General features: G+C 20.3%; 1 long non-coding RNA gene across 1 annotated transcript; it reads right to left on the bottom strand.

Moving 5' to 3' along the window:
• Nucleotides 1-1050: 1050 nt before the first annotated feature.
• LOC135144285 (uncharacterized) lies at nucleotides 1051-1420 on the bottom strand. Its single transcript, XR_010283061.1, has 3 exons — nucleotides 1347-1420; nucleotides 1172-1290; nucleotides 1051-1123 (listed from the first exon to the last, which is right to left on the bottom strand). It is a non-coding gene; the product is annotated as an uncharacterized LOC135144285 (long non-coding RNA).
• Between the last annotated feature and the right edge of the window lie 6204 nt (nucleotides 1421-7624).

Here is a 7624-nt window from a genome sequence, read left to right as displayed (position 1 = left end):
AAGCTCATAAAAAAATATGGAAAATATAAATTAAATACACGCTTTATAAAAAAAATACTTCTTGCCCAGAAACTGTGACATACTCAAAACTACTTATCCCCAAGGCTTTCATAATAGGCTCACGAAGTTCATTGATTTTCTCAACACAATCAATTATTTTCTCAAAAAAAAAAAGATTGAAGGTTGAGATTAAAATTTATGAAAAAAGTAATAAACATCTATAAAAGCACTTTTTTTAACGCTTTTATTTCGGGAAAATAATTTTCATTAAATATATTGTTATAGTTCCCTTCTCTGATCATAAAAAATACTAAAAATACATAAAAAATAGATGCAATATGTATAAAATATGCCTGGCTGCTTGTTGGTCAATCTTAGTATAAAGCTGGTTAATCAGAGTACTTATATGCTGGAGATCATCAGCAAAAATCCTTAAATATCATTAGTTAAGTTATTCATAATTCAACCAATCACAAACGGCTGATTTCTTTAAACAACCAATAAATTTTCTCGAGTCACAATAAAGGAAATATACGAAAAGTGTAAGTGATTCATAAATAATAATGAGCATATTAACAATATATACATATATAATTTAGCTTAAAAAAATTAAATAAATAATCCTATTAAATTTCTTAATATTTTGCTAAACCCTACAAGAAAACTAATGAAAAACTTATATAACCATGCGTAGAAAGCGTAAAAAAACCAAAACAGTCATTTCCTAAGTAAAATATTAATTCATAGCAATGAAATAACAAAAGTAGAAATGTCTCCAAAATGAATAAACTATTATAGTACTTAAAATTCACTAAAAAGACTAAAAAAAATTAACCAATAAAGAAGGTCCGAAGAGAGCAGATACTGATTATCTCGAATGGAAATAAACTTCTCAAAAACGGAAATAACATCGTCAAACCCGTTTAGTATACTGCAAAACTCAGCACAAGAGCTCTAAAAAATTATTGGGTTGTGTGTACATAATTATAATTATTATAATTATAGCAACCTTACTATGATATATGCGAGTCAGCCCCCTTTCTATATCTGGAACTCTTAACAACAATTCCTTTAAACTTTCCAAATATTTACACTCGCGAAGTTTTTCAATAGCGTCCAAACGCTGTTAATATTAATAATTACAACAATAGTGATAATAATAATAAATAACTTTGTTTATTTCATAGGATGAAGCTAAAGGCCTGCACATCCACTGCTTAAGTTTTCTTCTACCAATTACGCTTCGAGTTTTGTTTATCACCCAAAATAGAGAGCCAAACTCCAGACCGTCTATTTTCATAAAAAAAATTGGCGCTTCCAAAGGACTAAAATAATTTAATAAATACCAAATTGATTGCAAAAAAGTTCCAAGTTAGACACGGTGGTGCCGTTAAGATACAAAACTTGAGCTTCTTGAAACTTTTTTAAATTTGAATATAAAAAGATGCGCCCAAGTTTGAAAATTGTTAAATATTGGATTAAAGCTCCCAAGCATGAAAGAATCTATATAATAATAGTAATAATAATGAAAAAAATAAAAATAGATAATAAACAAATAAAAAAAACCAAGTAATTCAAGTTAGTAAGTTCTTCCAGTTTAGCTGCATTAGTAGAAGCATTTGAAAAGAAGCGCGTCACGCAAGGAAAGGCGGTGCTGTACTCAAACAAACTTTCCGGTTGAGTTTCTACTCGAAAGTTCCTAAATAAAAAAAAAATTGCAAGTGGGAAGGTTTATAGAAAGGGGAAAACCCCGTACTTTTGTCGTGAAAAAGTGGACAAAAAAGAACGTGTCCTTCGAGAAGTTTTTTCTGATATAAGAAACTCGCACGGATCCAAATGAGCTTGTTTCATTGGTAAAGTATAATAATAATAATAACAGTAATAATTATAATAAAAATAAAATAAAACCTAAAAATAAAAATAAAAATTCATGTAAATTTCAAAATATTCTAAAGCATTACAATACCCAATCAACGTGGAGGTCGATAGGGTTTAATTACTTTAACTACCAAAATATCGATAAAGAGATCGTTTTTAACTATAAGCTGCGTGTTTTATATTTTACGTAGCACGTAAATGTTTAGTCCAAGAAAAAGTTTAAAAACATATTTTTTTTCATTACTTTTGAACATTTAAAGTTTAGTTTTTCTAACACGTGCACTTTAATTATCAAGAGAACACAAATTATTAATTATTAGTTTTCAAAACAATTATTTTATATTATATTTTTTCACCATATATAATGAATTTATTCCTTTTAAAAGCACATGTAGCTAATAAATAATATAAAAAGTCCTTCAAGTTTTATTTAGTATGAATATTTTGCCAACATTTTTAATAATTATGTCTCTTTAAAAGCCACGCGTAGGTAAAAACAAAATCTTTATAACAGTTTATTATTATTTTTCAGCATTTTTTATGATTTTATCCCTTTCAAAAGCACGTGCAGGTATAAATATTACAAAACAGAAGTCTTTATACTATTCATTATTATTTTCGACATACCAATTCTCGTTTGTAATTCATTTCTGGTTAAAAAGTCTTTAAAATTATCATAAATAACATCGCCAGTGTGAAAATTAACAGCCTATAAAATTAAAGTTGAGCTATAATTTTTTTTCTACATATAATAAAAAAAATTAATAAAAGAGTCGCATATAAATCTAACTTTTATTATAAGTATTATTATAATATTTTAAATAATAATTGGCTCTATAATTAAATAACAAAACAAATTTTTACTCTAACACTTTTTTTATATACAAAAATAAGGTATTTTAATATATAATTTTATTAGAAAAAAATAGTGGGAAATAAAAATACTAATAAGAAAACTTTGAAGATCACTTTTCTATAAACCAAAATTTTTTTTATAATATAAAATTAATCCGTTTCTGTAAATCTTAAAAAATTTGAAAAAAGTATATTTATAAAATTTGAACTTTACAAAAATATTATAAATGTAATAAAAAATTTACTTTTTATTATGCAATTAAATAATAAAAGTATTGAATAAATTTATATAATAAAATTTATTGAAAGTAAAAGTTTTATATTTTAAAATTATTTCAAAGAAAATTTATTTTTAACCAAAATATTATTATCTCATAAAATTACAGGTAAATATATAAATATTTATAATAGAAAAAATATTTATAAAAATTTCAATGTAATAAATTTTGTTTTTTTAAGCAAATAAATAATAAAAGTAAAATAAATTCATATCAAAATATTTATTAAACGATCAAGTTTTGAATTATAATATTATTTCTAGTATTTATATTTTTTTAAACAAAATTTATATTTATAAAAATATTTATAAATATTTTGTAATTGAAATAAATTTACTTTTTATTAAGCAAATAAATAATTAAAGAATAAAATAATAATGTAACAGAAGTTTATTAAAAAAATTAAAGTTCTTGTATTTTGATATTATTTTCAATATATTCATTTAAAAATATAAAATTTTTTTATAATTAACTCGTATATATAATTGTTTATAATGAAATAAAAACAAATATTTATAAAATATAAATATGATAAATTTACTTTTTATTATACAAATAAATAATAAAAGTATAGAAATTAAGAAAAAATTGGATTTTCAATATGTTAATAGTATTTTAATAAAGTTACTTTCTTAAAACGAAAAAAGATATTTTTGGAATAATTTACTTGTATATAAATAAAAAATTATTATAAAAATTTTATATATGTTATAAATTTACTTTGTATAATGCAAATAAATAATGAAAGTAAAAAAATATTTTTCAAAAATTTTATTTATAAAGTTGGAGTTTATTTATTAATAAAAAAAATTAAAGAAATATAGAGATGAAGAAAAAATAAATTTACGAGTCGACTAATTTGTTAGATAATAGTAATAAGTAAAAAAAGGTCGTATTACAATAATTCTATAATAAAAAAATATAGAATTTTTATTATAAATACAAAAAAGATTTATCTCAAAAAAAATTGCTAAGAAAAAAGTTTTAGACTTCATAATTTTTTTTACTACAAACAAAATAAAAAGTTTGCGATAAAACTTATAAATATAAATTATTAATTATTATGATATATAAATTTATATAAAAATAAAATATATCACAAAAAATAAATAATTATTCATTTCTTAATAACAAATTTTTAAAGAAATTATATAATCATAATTATTATAAATACTTTTTAACTTTAATATAAAAAATATTATAAATATTTTTTAAAGTGAACTTCAAAAGAAATTTTTAATAGCATATAAATAGTAAAGTTAAAAAAAATTACTTTATTAAAAAGTAACTATTTACAGAATTTTTAAAAAGTAAAATAGTAAATATATTTTTTAAAAAAAAGCTAAAAAATATTTTCAATTGATTTTAAATTTTCTTAATAATAAATTTTTTTGAAATAAATTCAATAAAAAAATTCAATTTTATAAAATTATATTTTTTTAATTTTTCAAAATAATTATTAACAAACTTTTATAATCTTTTATTTTTATAATAATTTATTTATATAAAAAAGTGTCCTTAATAAAACTACCACGCAGCCGAAAAGTACTTCATCCTGTTGATCTTTTACTTCTTTTTCATACAAACACATGAAATAACTGCCATTGTCGGGTCCCTTGTTTATTTAGTAAACAAATAACGGGCGAAACGGCACTTATTGGCTTATAATATATAGAATACCTTCGATAGGTCCGTATTACCCTGGCCGAGCACCTCACCAATCAAGGTCCCTATTTTACGAACAATTTCATTAATATAAATGCTTATCAAACTTATATTTTTAATAATAACAAAAAATAGAAATTGATGCCATGAAAAAAACAGCCAATAAGAGCTTCAGTTAATTTTACAAATGTGATACCACGAATTAGAAAGGAGTTACTATACCTTTAGTATACAATGCTGTAAGCTCTCGTGAAAACAATTTGTTTTTATCAGTACTTTTGGCCTTGATTGCTGCCGTTTCTATTTGCTGTACAACTCCAACTTTATAGTTCAACTCTACCAATCTAAAATAAATATAATGAAAAAAATATATTAAAAAATATTTATATATGAAATAAAAAAAAATTTGAATAAGTATATATATATGAATAATTAATATATAAAAATTTAAAAAAAATTATATTTAAAAATTTTTTTATAGTAAATATATATATATAAAGTATATTCATTAAATAAATTTTAAAAAAAATACAAAATAATTAAAAAATTATACATATTAACACTGTTTCTATAAATATAAAAATATAAATATGTATATATAATTATATTATTTAATATATTTCTTTATAAATTTAAATAAATTTAAAAAGTGAGAACTTATATAAACTTCAATAAAACAGTTTTATTAAAAAAATTATGCGTCGGCCGTTGTAAAAAATAATTTTAGCAGATTTAAAGAAATTAAAAATTACAAATAAAAATTTTTTAGCTTTACTGAATTCTTATTAAAGTTCTAAATCTTGAAAATAACAATAGTTAAATAATTCTGCAAATCTTATCACAAAAAAATAATTGTTAAACTTAAAGAAAAAAACACGAAGTAAACAAATTTAAACTTAAACTTAAATTTTCAGCTTTACTAAATTTAAATGGAAATTATAAATCTTATGAAACAATAATCAAATATTTTTCTAAGTATTTACAAAAAATTAAATTATTTCTCAAAAAAGGAAAAATTTAAAGAAGTTAATTTATCTTGTATTTTTAGCTCTTTACTAATATTTAATATAATAATATAAACCTTAAAGATAACAAATAATAAAAATATTTTATTATAATTATACACAAAAAATTATTATTACTTATAAAAAAATCAAAACAGCTATATTCTTAACCACAACCTTAAATTTACACAATTTCCATAAAATTTAAAAAGATTAATGTTATTTTTCTATAAACAAATAAAATATACACTTACCCAAAACAATTATATACTCAAAAATTGATTTCTAACAAGATTTTAAAATAAATTATAACTCAAAAAAACCTTTGCACGTGCACATTCAGCCTGTGAGAAGGAATGCTCGCGGACATAAAATTATGATCTTGCCTGCACATAATATTTAGCTCTTTTGCCGCAATCTTAATATAAAATATAATAATAAAAAATTATATTTCTATTATATAACAAAAGTATTCTTAAAAATTAAGTTAATTAAAAAATAATATTCAAACTAAAAAAAATATCAATTTTCGTTAACTATTATATTCAATAACATTATAAAAATTGTATACATATACATTTTTGAAAAATAAACAAGATCAACTATACTTTGTATATAAAAAATAAACTCAGTTATAAAGTCAAAGAATACTAAAATTCCAAAAAAGTAATTATTAATAATAAAAAAATTATTAAATGCAAATTAAGTAATTATAATAAATTAAAGATGTAAATATTTTAAGCTGCACTACTTTGTATATATAAAAAAGAAATTCAGTTAAAAAGCAACTTTTACTGAAAATAAATAAAAAAAATAAAAAAATTCAATAGAAAAATTTTAAAAATTAAGAATGTTAAAAGAAAAAAGTATAAAACTTAAAATCCAAATTTTTTTAGATTAAAAAGTAATTCGGCTAAAAACATATTTCACTACATTAGAAAAATTGTAGGTTATTAATTTCTATAGTAAAAATTAATTATATTCATAAACTTTAAAAATGTAAAACACTTGCATCTTTTCTACTTTAAAAATAATAAAAGTAATTAAGATAAAAGAGAAATTTCACTAAAAACATAAAATTTAGTATAATTGAAGTTTAAATAACTTTTAAATATATAAAAGTTAGCTAAACGCTTAAGTAAAAACGCACGCACCTCGGCATCTTCGGCAAAGAATCTGTACTTATAGCCACACTCAACGAAAAGCACAGCATCGAAATATTTTTTTTTAAATTTTACAAACTGTTTCTCTAAAGGTGTAAGCTTTAGAAGGTAGAGAAATATATAGAATTATAAAGGTGAAAGAAAAAGAATTGAATTATTAACCAAAATTAAAATATTGATTTATGCAAAATCAAAAAAAAGTTTAAGTAAAGTATAACTATATTAATTCTTATTAAGTAATGAAAAACTATATAAATTAGAATAATTAAAGATTTATATAAAATCTTAATATAATAAAGATAAATAAACAAAAAGATATAATAAAAATAAAAATAATATTAAGTTAATTGTATATAATAATATATGGAAATAACTAATTTTAGTATTAAAATTTGCTTTAAGTTAATATTAAAACGTATGCAAGATGGAGTGTATAATAAATAAATTATATTGCAAAGAATAAAGTTTTGATTTAATAAATTCAAGCTACAAGATCGTTTTAAAAATTATTTATTACATTTAGAGTGTAGTGCAAAAATCTAATAACATCCAATTCACTTTAAAAATAAATAGACATTTTAATTTAAAACTAAATATATAAAAAACTTATAAAAATCTACTAAATCACATATCCCACTAACAATAATAAGTTTTATAGTAGTAATGTTACTTTTGAAGGATCAACGTTCTCCCATACATTTCCTTTAACAATAGTTGGAGATAACCTTGTAAAAGGTAGTAATTTTAATATACTTTTATAATACATATTCCTTTTATTAAT

The sequence above is a fragment of the Zophobas morio genome, unplaced genomic scaffold, assembly GCF_036711695.1.
Source record: "Zophobas morio isolate AGI-343-1 ecotype UQ-CSIRO unplaced genomic scaffold, CSIRO_AGI_Zmor_V1 ptg000093l, whole genome shotgun sequence".
NCBI lineage: Eukaryota > Metazoa > Arthropoda > Insecta > Coleoptera > Tenebrionidae > Zophobas > Zophobas morio.
This window is presented reverse-complemented; position numbering and strand designations above follow the sequence as displayed.